The sequence below is a fragment of the Aegilops tauschii genome, chromosome 6 (assembly GCF_002575655.3).
Source record: "Aegilops tauschii subsp. strangulata cultivar AL8/78 chromosome 6, Aet v6.0, whole genome shotgun sequence".
NCBI classification, from domain to species: domain Eukaryota; kingdom Viridiplantae; phylum Streptophyta; class Magnoliopsida; order Poales; family Poaceae; genus Aegilops; species Aegilops tauschii.
In genome coordinates this window covers 467,716,093-467,732,465 of record NC_053040.3, presented here as the reverse complement: position 1 = coordinate 467,732,465, position 16,373 = coordinate 467,716,093, and positions in this window count along the sequence as shown.

The window sequence follows — 16,373 nt, the reverse complement described above, 5'->3', positions numbered from 1 at the left end:
ATAAATTTGATCCCATGCTACGTCGAGGTTGTAGCCTCCCCACTTAGAGTTTTGCTTGGCAGGTGTCGTGGGTGATTCCAGACACCGGTGGGTTAAGCTGGTGTGTGCAGGTCAGGCGTGTTTTCAATTAAAAGGCCGTAGGCGGAATTAGTCCCGATGGACTAAATAAATCCGTTACTCGTGGGAAATCGTACTCCCTCTGCAGAGGATATATCCTGTTGGATAGCCATGTTCATAGTTAAGGACCACAGTCTGAGTGGAATCTAGTAACGGTATTCGGATGGAGAACGAATTAGCTAGAACTCAGTAAAGGTTTTTCGGATGGAGGCACGGTTAACTGGATCATAGTAACGGTATTCGGATGGAGAACGCATTAGCTAGAGCTCAGTGACGGTCTTCGGATGGAGAAACGGCTAGACTAGATTTTCATTTATGACCTGTGACATCTGAGGATCATGCTTTAATTTTATTATTAATATGGACTAACCATTTACATTATGTATTTTATTGAGTATCCCTAGGATGGTTCTACCTCCTGGATATTCACTGTGATTATTCTTTTATAAGCCCTTTCTGTGGTGTCGCTCAGACGCCCGACTGCGGCATGCTTGTGGTTTATTTATTCTTTTATAAGCCCTTTATGTGATGTCGCTCAGACGTCCGACTATGGCACACACTGTCTTTCTTTTTCTGTTATAAGAACTTTATGTGGTGTCGCTCCGACGCCCGACTGCGGCATTATTATTCTTGCAGTTTCCTCTCGAGGAGTCATTTAGACCCTCGTTTGGCACCGGCATTATTATTCTTGCAGTTTCCTCTCGAGGAGTCATTAAGACCCTCGTTTGGCACCGGCATTATCATTCTTGCAGTTTCCTCTCGAGGAGTCATTCAGACCCTCGTTTGGCACCGGCATTATTACTGCGGCATCGTTAATTTATTTGCAACCTTTCGAGGAATCATTTTAGACACTCGCTCAGTGCATTTTTTTTACTCCCGTATTGCACGTCCATATTTTCTCTGCACACGTGCATCACAGATTTTTTGTTTACTTCATGGCAGACTTATCATCATAAGTGTTTCGGAGTATCATTATCTCCTGTTATATTATACCCGTGTTCTTAATGTTTGCGAGTACATTCAAACGTACTCACTGGCTTGTCCCTGGCTATTGTCTTGGCCAGATTTTTGCGCATGGGGATAAGCATCGCGGTGACAGCCCTGGAACCTACGTATTGACGATAGCAGCCTCGCGAAGATAGGAGTTATCCTGGTCAGCTATTCTTGTGGGAATGGAGTCCCATAGACGCAGTTGTATCGCAGACTGCTTCCGCCATCAACCACTAGAAACCAAATGTTGTACTCCTAGGCCACAATGGTCTTGTACTACAGATTTTGTACCTTGCTTGGAATTCTTGTATCAAGTTGGTGTCTCATCAGCTAACAGTAATCCTGGGGCTGGTGAGCACAAAGGCCGTTTTCTGGAAAGTTTTATTCCGAAAATCCGGTCGTGACATGTTTCCTAGCCATAGACATGAGTTGTCATTTGATTAGCGGGATCACATCATTAGGAGAATGATGTGATTGACTTGACCCATTCTGTTAGCTTAGCACTTGATCGTTTAGTATTCTGCTATTGCTTTCTTCATGACTTATACATGTTCTTATGACTATGAGATTATGCAACTCCCGTTTACCGGAGGAACACTTTGTGTGCTACCAAACGTCACAACGTAACTGGGTGATTATAAAGGTGCTCTACAGGTGTCTCCGAAGGTACTTGTTGGGTTGGCGTATTTCGAGATTAGGATTTGTCACTCTGATTGTCGCAGAGGTATCTCTGGGCGCACTCGGTAATGCACATCACTATAAGCCTTGCAAGCATTGTAACTAATGAGTTAGTTGCGGGATGATGTATTACGGGACGAGTAAAGAGACTTGAACTAGGTATTGAGATACCGACGATCGAATCTCGGGCAAGTAACATAACGATGACAAAGGGAACAACATATGTTGTTATGCGGTTTGACCGATATGAGCATCCAGGTTCCGCTATTGGTTATTGACTGGAGACGTGTCTCGGTCATGTCTACATAGTTCTCGAACCCGTAGGGTCCGCACGCTTAAAGTCTGATGACGATTTGTATTATGAGTTATGTGATTTGATGTACCGAAGGTAGTTCGGAGTCCCGGATGAGATCGGGGACTTGACGAGGAGTCTCGAAATGGTCGAGACGTAAAGATCGATATATTGGACGACTATATTCGGACATCGGAAAGGTTCCGAGTGATTCGGGTATTTTTGGTGTACCGGGGAGTTACGGGAATTCACCGGGAGAAGTATTGGGCCTTATTGGGCCATACGGGAATAGAGGAGAGAGGCCAAAAGGAAGGAGGCGCGCGCCCCCCCTCTGGTCCGAATTGGACAAGGGGTGCAGCCCCCTTTTCCTTCTCCCTCTCCTCCTCTTTCCTTCTCTCCTACTCCGGAAAGGAAAGGGGAATCCTACTAGGACTTGGGAGTCCTAGTAGGACTCCCCACACTTGGCGCGCCCCCTCTAGGGCCGGCCTCTCCCTTGCTCCTTTATATACGGGGGCAAGGGGGCACCCCATAGACACAACAATTGATCTCTTGATCTCTTAGCCGTGTGCGGTGCCCCCTCCACCATAATCCACCTCGATAATATCGTAGCGGTGCTTAGGCGAAGCCCTGCGTCGGTAGAACATCATCATCGTCACCACGCCGTCGTGCTGACGGAAATCTCCCTCAAACCTCGGCTGGATCGGAGTTTGAGGGACGTCATCGAGCTGAATGTGTGCTGAACTCGGAGGTGTCGTGCGTTTGGTACTTGATCGGTCGGATCGTGAAGACGTACGACTACATAAACTGTGTTGTGCTAATGCTTCCGCTTTCGGTCTACGAGGGTACGTGGACAACACTCTCCCCTCTCTTTGCTATGCATCACCATGATCCTGTGTGTGCGTAGGAATTTTTTCGAAATTACTACGTTCCCCAACAGTGGCATCCGAGCCAGATTTTATGCGTAGATGTCATATGCACGAGTAGAACACAAGTGAGTTGTGGGCAATATAAGTCATACTGCTTACCAGCATGTCATATTTTGGTTCGGCGGTATTGTTGGATGAAGCGGCTCGGACTGACATTACGCGTACGCTTACGCGAGACTGGTTCTACCGACGTGCTTTGCACACAGGTGGATGGCGGGCGTCAGTTTCTCCAACTTTAGTTGAACCGAGTGTGGCTACGCTCGGTCCTTGAGAAGGTTAAAACAACACTAACTTGACGAACTATCGTTGTGGTTTTGATGCGTAGGTAAGAACAGTTCTTGCTCAGCCCGTAGCAGCCACGTAAAACTTGCAACAACAAAGTAAAGGACGTCTAACTTGTTTTTGCAGGGCATGTTGTGATGTGATATGGTCAAGACGTGATGAGATATAAGTTGTTGTATGAGATGATCATGTTTTGTTGAAGTTATCGGCAACTGGCAAAAGTTTTATGGTCGTCTCTTTATTGCATAAGATGCAAGCGCCAAATAATTGCTTTACTTTATCGCTATGCGATAGCAATAGTTGCAAGAGGAATAGTTGGCGAGACGACCATGTGACGACGCATTGATATAGATCAAGACGATGGAGATCATGGTCTCATACCGGTGACGATGGAGATCATGACGATGCGTTGGAGATGGAGATCAAAGGCACAAGATGATGATGGCCATATCATGTCACATATTATGATTGCATGTGATGTTTATCTTTTATACATCTTATCTTGCTTTGATTGACGGTAGCATTATAAGATGATCTCTCACTAAATTATCAAGGTATAAGTGTTCTCCCTGAGTATGCACCGTTGCGAAAGTTCTTCGTGCTGAGACACCACGTGATGATCGGGTGTGATAGGCTCTACATTCAAATACAACGGGTGCAAAACAGTTGCACACGCGGAATACTCTGGTTAAACTTGACGAGCCTAGCATATAATAGACATGGCCTCGGAACACTAAGACCGAAAGGTCGAGCGTGAATCATATAGTAGATATGATCAACATAGTGATGTTCACCATTGAAAGTACTCCATCTCACGTGATGATCGGACATGGTTTAGTTGATATGGATCACGTGATCACTTAGAGGATTAGAGGGATGTCTATCTAAGTGGGAGTTCTTAAGTAATATGATTAATTGAACTTTAATTTATCATGAACTTAGTCCTGGTAGTATTAGCATATCTATGTTTTAGATCAATAGCTCGTGTTGTTGCTTCCCTATGTTTTATATGTGTTCCTAGAGAAAACTAAGTTGAAAGATGATAGTAGCAATGATGCGGACTGGGTCCGTGATCTGAGGTTTATCCTCATTGCTGCACAGAAGAATTATGTCCTTGATGCACCGCTAGGTGACAGACCTATTGCAGGAGCAGATGCAGACGTTATGGACGTTTGGCTAGCTTAATATGATGACTACTTGATAGTTTAGTGCACCATGCTTAACGGCTTAGAATCGGGACTTCAAAGACGTTTTAAACGTCATGGACCATATGAGATGTTCTAGGAGTTGAAGTTAATATTTCAAGCATATACCCGAGTTGAGAGATATGAGGTCTCCAACAAGTTCTATAGCTAAAGGATGGAGGAGAATAGCTCAAGCAGTGAGCATGTGCTCAGACTGTGTGGGTACTACAATCGCTTGAATCATGGGAGTTAATCTTACAGATAAAATAGTGATTGACAGAATTCTCTAGTCACCATCACCAAGTTAGTAGAACTTCGTGATGAACTATAGTATGCAAGGATGACGAAAACAATTCCCAAGATCTTCGCAATGCTAAAATCAGCGAAGGTAAAATCAAGAAAAACATCAAGTGTTGATGATTGACAAGACCACTAGTTTCAAGAAAAGGGGCAAAAAGAAGAAGGGGAACTTCAAGAAGAACGGCAAGCAAGTTGCTGCTCAAGTGAAGAAGCCCAAGTCTGGACCTAAGCCTGAGACTAAGTGCTTATGCTGCAAAGGAACTGGTCACTGGAAGCGGAACTACCCCAAGTATTTGGCAGATAAGAAGGATGGCAAAGTGAACAAATGTATATTTGATATACAGATTATTGATGTGTATTTTACTAGTGTTCTTAGCAACCCTTTGGTATTTGATACTAGTTCAGTTGCTAAGAGTAGTAACTCGAAACAGGAGTTGCAGAATGAACAGAAACTAGTTAAGGGTGAAGTGGCGATGTGTGTTGGAAGTAGTTCCAAGATTGATATGATCCTCATCGCACACTCCCTGTACTTTCGGGATTAGTGTTGAACCTAAATAAGTGTTATTTGGTGTTTGCGTTGAGCATGAATCTGATTTGATCATGTTTATTGCAATATGGTTATTCATTTAAGTTAGACAATAATTGTTGTTTTGTTTACATGAATAAAACCATATAGGGTTACACACCCAATGAAAATGGTTCGTTGGATCTCGATCGTAGTGATACACATATTGATAATATTGAAGCCAAAAGATGCAAAGTTAATAATGATAGTGCAACTTATTTGTGGCACTGCCGTTTAGGTCATATTGATGTAAAGCGCATGAAGAAACTCCATGCTGATGGGCTTTTAGAATCACTTGATTACGGATCACTTGATGCTTGCGAACCAGGCCTCTTGGGCAAGATGACTAAAACGCCATTCTCCGGAACAATGGAGCGAGCAATAGATTTGTTGGAAATCATACATACTGATGTATGTGGTCTGATGAATATTGAGGCTCGCGGCAGGTATCGTTATTTTCAGACCTTCACAGATGATTTGAGCAGATATGGGTATATCTACTTGATGAAACATAAAGTCTCAAACATTTGAAAAGTTCATATAATTTCAGAGTGAAGTAGAAAATCATCGTAACAAGAAAATAAAGTTTCTACGATCTGATCGTGGAGGAGAATATTTGAGTTACGAGTTTGGTCTTCATTTGAAACAATGCGGAATAGTTTCGCAACTCACGCCACCTGGAACACCACAGCGTAATGGTGTGTCCGGACGTCATAACCGTACTTTATTAGATATGGTGCGATCTATGATGTTTCTTACCAATCTACCACTATCGTTTTCGGGTTATGCATTAGAGACAGCTGCATTCATGTTAAAAAGGGCACCATCCAAATCCGTTGAGATGACACCTTATGAACTGTGGTTTGGCAAGAAACCAAAGTTGTCGTTTCTTAAAGTTTGGGGTTGCGATGCTTATAAGAAAAAGTTTCATCCTGATAAGCTCAAACCCAAATCGGAGAAATGTGTCTTCATAGGATACCCAAAGGAGACAGTTGGGTACACCTTCTATCACAGATCCAAAGGCAAGACATTTGTTGCTAAGAATGGATCCTTTCTAGAGAAGGAGTTTCTCTCGAAAGAAGTGAGTGGGAGGATTGTAGAACTTGATGAGGTAACTGTACCTGCTCCCTTATGGAAAGTAGTTCATCACAGAAATATGTTCCTGTGACTACTATACCAATTAGTGAGGAAGCTAGTGATGATGATCATGTAACTTAAGATCAAGTTACTACCGAACCTCGTAGGTAAACCTGAGTGAGATGCGCACCAGAGTGGTACCGTAATCCTGTTCTGGAGGTCATGTTACTTGACCATGACGAACCTACGAACTATGAGGAAGCGATGATGAGCCCAGATTCCGCGAAATGGCTTGAGGCCATGAAATCTGAGATGAGATCCATGTATGAGAACAAAGTATGGACTTTGATTGACTTGCCCAATGATCGGCGAGCCATTGAGATTAAATGGATCTTCAAGAGGAAGACGGACGCTGATAGTAGTGTTACTATCTACAAAGCTAGAATTGTCGCAAAAGATTTTCAACAAGTTCAAGATGTTGACTACGATGAGAGTTTCTCACTCGTATTTGTGCTTAAGTCTGTCCGAATCATGTTAGCAATTGCCGCATTTTATGAAATCTGGCAAATGGATAAAAAAACTGCAATCCTTAAATGGTTTTATTAAAGAAGAGTTGTATATGATGCAACCAGAAGGTTTTGTCAATCCTAAAGGTGCTAACAAAATATGCAAGCTCCAGCGATCCATCTATGGACTAGTGTAAGCATCTCGGAGTTGGAATATACGCTTTGATAAGTTGATCAAAGCATATAGTTTATACGGGACTTGCGGTGAAGCCTGTATTTACAAGAAAGTGAGTGGGAGCACTACAACATTTCTGATAAGTATATGTGAATGACATATTGTTGATCGGAAATAATGTAGAATTATTCTGCAAAGCATAAAGGAGTGCTTGAAAGGAGTTTTTCAAAGAAAGACCTCGGTGAAGCTGCTTACATGTTGAGCATCAAGATCTATAGAGATAGATCAAGACGCTTGATAAGTTTTTTTTCAATGAGTACATACCTTGACAGGATTTTGAAATAGTTCAAAATGGAACAGTCAAAGAAAGAGTTCTTGCCTGTGTTACAAGGTGTGAAGTTGAGTAAAGACTCAAAACCCGACCACGGCAGAAAAATAGAAAGAGAATGAAGAGTCATTCCCTTTGCCTCAGTCATAGGTTCTATCAAGTATGCTATGCTGAGTACCAGACCTATTGTGTACCTCACCATAAGTTTGGCAAGGGAGTACAATAGTGATCTAGGAGTAGATCACTTGACAGCGGTCAAAATTATCCTTAAAGGAATAAGGATATATTTCTCGGTTATGGAGGTGATAAGGAGTTCGTCGTAAAGAGTTACGTCGATGCAAGGTTTGACACCGATCTGGATGACTCTAAGTCACAATCCAGATACATATTGAAAAGTGGGATCAATTAGCTAAAGTAGCTCCGTGCAGAGCATTGTAAACATAGAAATTTGCAAAATACTTACGGATCTGAATGTGACAGACCCGTTGACTAAAATTATCTCACAAGCAAAACATGATCACACCTTAGTACTCTTTGGGTGTTAATCACATAGCGATGTGAACTAGATTACTGACTCTAGTAAACCCTTTCGGTGTTGGTCACATGTCGATGTGAACTATGGGTGTTAACCACATAAAGATGTGAACCATTGATGTTAAATCACATAGCGATGTGAACTAGATTATTGACTCTAGAGCAAGTGGGAGACTGAAGGAAATATGCCCTAGAGGCAATAATAAAGTTATTATTTATTTCCTTATATCATGATAAATGTTTATTATTCATGCTAGAATTGTATTAACCGGAAACATGATACATGTGTGAATACATAGACAAACAGAGTGTCACTAGTATGCCTCTACTTGACTAGCTCGTTGAAAAAAGATGGTTATGTTTCCTAGCCATAGACATGAGTTGTCATTTGATTAACGGGATAACATCATTAGGAGAATGATGTGATTGACATGACCCATTCCGTTAGCTTAGCACTTGATCGTTTAGTCTTCTGCTATTGCTTTCTTCATGACTTATACATGTTCTTATGACTATGAGATTATGCAACTCCCGTTTACCGGAGGAACACTTTGTGTGCTACCAAGCGTCACAACGTAACTGGGTGATTATAAAGGTGCTCTACAGGTGTCTCCGAAGGTACTTGTTGGGTTGGCGTATTTCGAGATTAGGATTTGTCACTCCGATTGTCGGAGAGGTATCTCTAGGCCCACTCGGTAATGTACATCACTATAAGCCTTGCAAGCATTGTAACTAATGAGTTAGTTGCGGGATGATGTATTACGGAACGAGTAAAGAGACTTGCCGGTAACGAGATGGAACTAGGTATTGAGATACCGACGATCGAATCTCGGGCAAGTAACATACCGATGACAAAGGGAACAACGTATGTTGTTATGCGGTTTGACCGATAAAGATCTTCGTAGAGTATGTAGGAGCCAATATGAGCATCCAGGTTCCGCTATTGGTTATTGACCGGAGACGTGTCTCGGTCATGTCTACATAGTTCTCGAACCCGTAGGGTCCGCACGCTTAAAGTTCGATGACTATTTGTATTATGACTTATGTGATTTGATGTACCGAAGGTAGTTCAGAGTCCCTGATGAGATCGGGGACTTGACGAGGAGTCTCGAAATGGTCGAGACATAAAGATCGATATATTGGACGACTATATTCGGACATCGGAAAGGTTCCGAGTGATTCGGCTATTTTCGGAGTACCGGGGAGTTACGGGAATTCACCAGGAGAAGTATTGGGCCTTATTGGGCCATACGGGAATAGAGGAGAGAGGCCAAAAGGAAGGAGGCGCGCGCCCCCCCTCTGGTCCGAATTGGACAAGGGGTGCAGCCCCCTTTTCCTTCTCCCTCTCCTCCTCTTTCCTTCTCTCCTACTCCGGAAAGGAAAGGGGAATCCTACTAGGACTTGGGAGTCCTAGTAGGACTCCCCACACTTGGCGCGCCACGTCTAGGGCTGGCCTCTCCCTTGCTCCTTTATATACGGGGGCAAGGGGGCACCCCATAGACACAACAATTGATCTCTTGATCTCTTAGCCATGTGCGGTGCCCCCCTCCACCATAATCCACCTCGATAATATCGTAGCGGTGCTTAGGCGAAGCCCTGCGTCGATAGAACATCATCATCATCACCACGCCGTCGTGCTGACGGAACTCTCCCTCAAAGCTCGGCTGGATCGGAGTTTGAGGGATGTCATCGAGCTGAACGTGTGCTGAACTCGGAGGTGCCGTGCGTTTGGTACTTGATCGGTCGGATCGTGAAGACGTACGACTACATCAACCGCGTTGTTCTAACGCTTCCGCTTTCTGTCTACGAGGGTACGTGGACAACACTCTCCCCTCTCATTGCTATGCATCACCATGATCCTGTGTGTGCGTAGGATTTTTTTGAAATTACTACGTTCCCCAACACGCACCTATTGTTCAGCCACCTGATTGGAATTTACCCTTTGAAATTATGTGTGATCCTAGCGATTATGCTGTAGGTGCTGTTGTAGGACAAAGAGTTGATAAGAAATTAAACGTTATTCAATATGCTAGTAAAACTCTAGACACTGCCCAGAGAAATTATGCCACTACTGAAAAAGAATTCTTAGCAGTTGTATTTGCTTGTGATAAGTAACTATTCACACTGATCAAGCTGCTATCAAATATCTTATGGAAAAAAAGGATGCTAAACCTAGACTAATTAGATGGGTTCTCTTGCTACAAGAATTTGATTTGCATATTGTTGATAGAAAGGGAGCTGAGAACCCCGTTGCAGACAACTTGTCTAGGTTAGAGAATGTTCTTGATGACCCACTACCTATTGATGATAGCTTTCTTGATGAACAATTGAATGTCATTAATGCTTCTCGTACTGCTCCATGGTATGCTGATTATGCTTATTACATTGTTGCTAAATTTATACCACCTAGTTTCACATATCAGCAAAAGAAAAAGTTTTTCTATGATTTAAGACATTACTTTTGGGATGAACCACACCTTTATAAAGAAGGAGTAGATCGTGTTATTAGACATTGTGTACCTGAGCATGAACAGGAACAGATCCTACGCAAGTGTCACTCCGAAGCATATGCAGGACACCACGCGGGAGATAGAACTTCACATAAGGTATTGCAATCCGGTTTTTATTGGCCTACTCTATTCAAAGATGCCCGTAAGTTTGTCTTGTCTTGTGATGAATGTCAAAGAATTGGTAATATTAGTAGACGTCAAGAAATGCCTATGAATTATTCTCTTGTTATTGAACCATTTGATGTTTGGGGTTTTGATTATATGGGACCGTTTCCTGCCTCTAATGGTTATACACATATTTTAGTTGCTGTTGGCAGGAAGGGATCCCACAACGGCCAGATTTGAAGGTGGACAAGTAGTACACCCTATCCTGACTAAAGTGGTCTTCACCTGCGAAAAGCCTCTGGTCGTGACGCTGCGGTGGGCTCGGTGGTGACCTCCATCCTGCCGTCCTGGCGGTCTTGGTCTTTTTGCACCAGAATGGAACCTTTGGCTGATTCCTCGGGACTCCGCGCCTGCGGCTTGCCTCCCTTGCACCGAACAGGAAGCTGGCTCTCTGCGCCCGCTGGCGCCCACCTGGCCTTGGTCGTCATGGCTCACGTCAGCCGAGCCTCGTGAGGTGCACCTTGCATAGAACTCTCCGCCCCGCAGGAGCCAGCCTGAGGAGGCCGATCCCCTCGGGGGTCTTGGTGTCGTCCGCCTCACGAGGCTTGGCCCCTCGCGAGGTTCTTGAGTCATTGATGCTGAAGCTCGGCCGTACCAGGCCGTCGATGGAGCCACACGATGGGCTGCAGGCAGGCAAGTCTGGATACCCACATATCCAAAATGCCGACACCGGCAAGGCATTTCGGCAAGGTTTCTTTTGGCCCACTACCCTCCAGGATGCAACAGCACTAGTAACCAAGTGTCAAGCGTGCCAGTTTCATTCAAAGAAGCTTCATCAACTAGCTCAAGCCCTTCAAACAATCCCTGTCTCCTGACCATTTTTGGTCTGGGGGCTCGACATACTGGGCCCTTTCCCCCGTGCCGGGGGCTTTGAGTACTTGTACATTGCAATCAACAAGTTCACAAAGTGGTCGGAAGTAGAGCCGGTGAGAAAGGTGACAGCACAGTCGGCCGTCAAGTTCTTCAAGGGACTCGTTTGCTGTTTTGGTGTGCCCAACAGAGTCATCCCCGACAACGGCACACAGTTCACAAGCCGCACCTTCATGGAGTGTATCCAGTACCTTGGCAGCAAAGTTTGCTTTGCTTCTGTTGCTCATCCAAGAAGCAAATGGCCAAGCGGAAAGGGCGAATGTTGAAATATTGCGAGGCCTCAAAACAAGGACTTTTGACAGACTGCGCAAATGTGGAAGGCACTGGATTGATGACTTGCCAACGGTTCTTTGGTCAATCAGAACAACACCAAATCGAGCCACTGGCCAGACACCCTTTGCCCTGGTCCATGGGGCAGAAGCACTTCTCCCCACTGAACTCATATACGGGTCACCTCGATTGCTCGCTTATGATGAGCTTGAGGAATAGCAGTTGCGCCAAGATGATGCAACGCTCCTTGAGGAAGATCGTCTTCGAGCTGCTGCGCGAGCCGCTCGCTACTAGCAAGCCTTACGCCGCTATCATAGCCGCAAGGTTCACGCCCGAAGCCTTGAGGAAGGCGACCTTTTTCTTCGGCATGTTCAGTCCGTCAAGAATTCAAACAAGTTGACACCAAAGTGGGAAGGCCCCTATCAGGTAATACGAGTCACCAGGCCCGGCGCAGTCCGCCTGGAGACCGAAGATGGCATTCCAGTGAGCAACTCCTGGAATATCGAACATCTTCGCAAGTTCTACCCATAGGGCGCGGTTGCCGGGAGCTCCTGCAACCCCCTTTTATACTAGCCTTGCCGGCAAGGCATGTAACCCTATGTACAGAGCTAGGCGCACATCCTGCGCGCAGCCAGATAGTTTTTAGCATCTACAGTTTCCTGCTAGTTTCCATGTTCATATATATACTAGCAAAAAGGCCCGTGTGTTGCAACGAGAGAAAAAATATCACACGCTCTTAATTTACAAAAAAGTTCTATACTCTGAAAATTTGTAGCTATTTCTTAAATACATGAAGAGTTAAAAAAGGATGTTAAAAAGATACAGGATTTTTTAATCATAAAAAGAGATTTTTTTTGTCTGGAAAAGAACATTTTTTATGGTCTCGTGTTGATGCAGGTACTTGCGCCCCTATTTCATCGCTATTTCTTGCCATACATGTCATATGTATTGGTCCCTATTTCATCACTATTTATTTTTTATCAAACTTGTCTTTTATTATACTTTTTGTCATGCATGCGTCCTTTTTACTTTTTTCATGCATGTCCTCTTTTTTCTCATATATAGGAGAATAGCGTAACATCTCATCTTCATCGGATCTCCTCTGCATTTTCCCTTTTATTTATTTTATAGCGGACATCCCATCTTTATTTGGTCTTTTTATTTCTTGTCATGCATGTCCTTATTTATTAGTGTCTCTAACAAATTTATCTTCATTTTGATGTCCAATCCTGATTTTGCTGAGGTGTTGATCCCCAATCTGAATCAGTACCGGTATAAAAAAGACGGATAATGCATTGTTGATTAACATTGTAGCCTAGATAGTATTTTTTAAATTGTTAACAGGTAAAATAACATCATATTTAGATTCTACATATTTTTCTAATCAAATTTCATATATAATATGTTAAATTTGGTGTTACGGTTTAAAAGACATCGGGGGGTTTTCTACAAAATAGCATGACGGACTAAGAATACCTATTTCTTTTATTAGTAGGTACAGATATAGATATTTATATGTATGCATGCGTGCTTGCCCAGGATATTGTGCTACCTTAGATTGTAACAGGTGCTGGAAAATCGCCGAGGCTCCGTGCCCCCGTCCTCTCCTCCTTCCGGCCGCAGTAACAATGCCCCGACAAGAAATTGAGAAGACTGCTTGGCGCGGCTTCTCCACCGACAACTAAACCAGATAAAGTTCCTCCCCTGCCCATTCATGTTCGTAACTTGTGACTTGAGCATTAGAAAACCTCGCCATTCTATTTAGACTTGGGTGCTCCCATACCCGACCCGAACGCTACTTCGGTCGGGGTAGTTGTAGTAACCTGGGGTAAAAAGACTTTGGCAGGGGGCTGGACCTTGCGCTTGTAACCTGGCAGATGTGATTCTCCGGCAGGCACGTGTGCGCTGGTAAGGTAGCTTGCCGGGGAGACTCATTTATTTTCATTAAAGAGGCATTTTGCCTCTGCGCGAACGCATACATGCATGAGTTCCCGGCAAAAGCTCATGTTTTTCATTGATATGCCGATGCAAGTACAGATATTACAGAACATAAGCATGGGCTCGATAGATTACATTTCCTAGAAAGTTAAGATTTGGCAAGTGCCTACAAATTGAGAAAAATATAAGTGCCCCGTAATCCCCGTTCTTGCCCCATTCCTACCCAGGTACGGCAGGCCGCGCAAGGTGATGGGCATGGGGAACTAGCCGATGGAGAGCTTGACGAGGAAGCCCGCCAACCACCGTCGCCAGGGACAGCTGGTCGAGGCCCCCGGCAAGGTGTGTTGCCGGGGGAGGAGGCGGGCCAGATGATGGTGCCGCCACTGGTGGTCAGCCGGAGTCGGAGTCGTCGTCCTCCTGCCCGTTGCCGTCGTCGCTGCTGACGATGTCCTCATCGTCACTGTCGCTCGAGGAGGAGCTTTCGTCGTCGCTGGAGCTCTCCACGCACCACCCTATGTGAATTCATGAGTTCCCGAAGACCTTGACGGAGAGCAGGCCGCTCTCTATTAACTAAAAATGAAGAACGTGCCCTCCGACAAGCTGTAGGCACGTGCAAAAGTCTTCCACCGCTAACGAAGATACATGATGTGAGGGCAGGGAAAGTCAACGTCAGCCCACATGTTGCTGTTCCCACAGCCCCTCATGTGAAGCCTCAAAGCCCGTGGGGCATCCTGCTCCCTCACTAGGGAGAGCGGGGTCGAAAGCCGGAGACGACTGCACACAGGCTTATACAGCCTGATGAAGAACTCGTAGGGCTAGTCCCCGATGTGGCCGCCCATCAGAGGAGGGGGGCGCCGGTGGAGGCGCAGCTGGAGCACCGCCCTGTCCACCTCCTCCCCGAGCACCGCGACAACCTCGGCCTCGTCCCCTTCATCTTCCCCTCGCGGCGGGCTCTGCCACCGAAGGCTCCGGAGGAGGAGGAACATGATGTCGAGTAGAAGCCCTCGTCGCCGCCGTCAAAGCGCCAGCACACCCTTTCACCATGGTGAACCAGAGGAAGATGATAAGCAGAAGGAGGGGAAGGGGGCGAGTGTGGAGAAACACCGCCCTTCCCCCTTTTATAGAAGAAGCAAGGTCGGGGACCCGGCCACCCAGCCCAAGAGGCGGCCGCCCCGCACGGGCAATGCGGCCTTCGGAAGCATGGGGAATCGGAACCGACCTGCTCCCCAAATCAACAAATGCCTGGTTTTCCGCCTCAGCGTTAATGCCCACGTCCTCCGCATCCACCGCCTGACTTTACCAAGGCATGAAGGATATGTGGCGAAGCGGAAGGGGCCGTGAGGACAGGTAGGACGACTTTTTTGCACCCCGTGATTGTGGGGTGCGACGTGATGCAAGCTGCGACCCGAGTCCATGAAGCGGAAGGGGGCGCGCCAAAGATGTCGGGGAAACCGATCACCTATGGGGCCGCAAGGATCCCTTCTACATTTGGCAGGGGATTAGTTGCACGAAGAGCAGGTCGAGCCGTTAGCACACGAGAGATTTTTATCCAGGTTTGGGCCGCGAAGATGTGTAATACCCTAGTCCTGCTTGTCTGGTTATCTAAGTGTTCTTGAGCTTTTGAACTAGCTACGGTGCGTGCTTTTTCCAAAAGTCTTAATCCTCTCTCTGTATGCCTCGGGCCTCCTTTTATACGAAAAGGGGTTGCCACAGTGGCACACAGGAGGTGGCAAGCTACAGTGGTACGAACTTATCGCTCGGTCAACGTAGGACAAACCCATTTAATGCATTGCCTATGTGTCCTCTAGCTTTATTGGGGACGACAATAGAGGCCATCTCATCCTTCACCGCTCCTCCTCGCCTTGACACGTGTCCAGGTTGACAAGGCATGCAGTGCTACGCTGGCTAACAAGCTGCTGCGTTGGCGCAATGGTAAGCTTCGACGAAGATCTGCATGCCGCCACGCAGGCGCCTTCTTAGTTGGCACGCCTATCATTGCACTGGAGTGGTGGTGAGGTGGCAAAACCTTGCCGTGCGCGGGTCTGACTGCAGCCCAGCGATCGTCCCTGGCAAGGCTTGCCGGGGGTCTTGGAGTCGTCCCCAGCAAGGGTCTTGCCGGGGTCTTCGTCTTCTGGCCCAACGTGGATATGTGGGTTGTCAGTCTTTATGAGGAGCTGCATGCTATCAGGCACGTGCTCTCCAGATCTTGGTCTTAACATTGTCGATGGTGTTAGAGCTCTTAGCCCCAAGGGTGATGGACTTGCTGGTGTTGGTACAGGTTGCCCCGGCAAGGCCCTTGCCGGGGGCGGTCCAGCTTGCCCTTTGCCCTTCGTGCTTCGAGTGTATGTCTTGGTAGTCTTCGGGTTCTGCCTTCTTCTTCCTCGCCAGACCGTGTCGCAGGTGTGGCTGCGACTGCCCGTGCACTAGTAAGGGGTACAGAAGTACCCATACTTTTGTACACCGACACTTTTGCGAAAGAAATCACTAGAAAATGCTTTTTCTAAAAATTCTCTCTTAGCTCTAAGCATAGCGGTTCTTTTCTTACTTTCATCCATAGAAACATAAAGAGCTTTAATTGATTCATCCACTTTAGGCACAAAAAATTTCATCTCGAGATTTTCCACATCATGAGCAATTCTATCAACACTTCTAGACAAATCATCAAT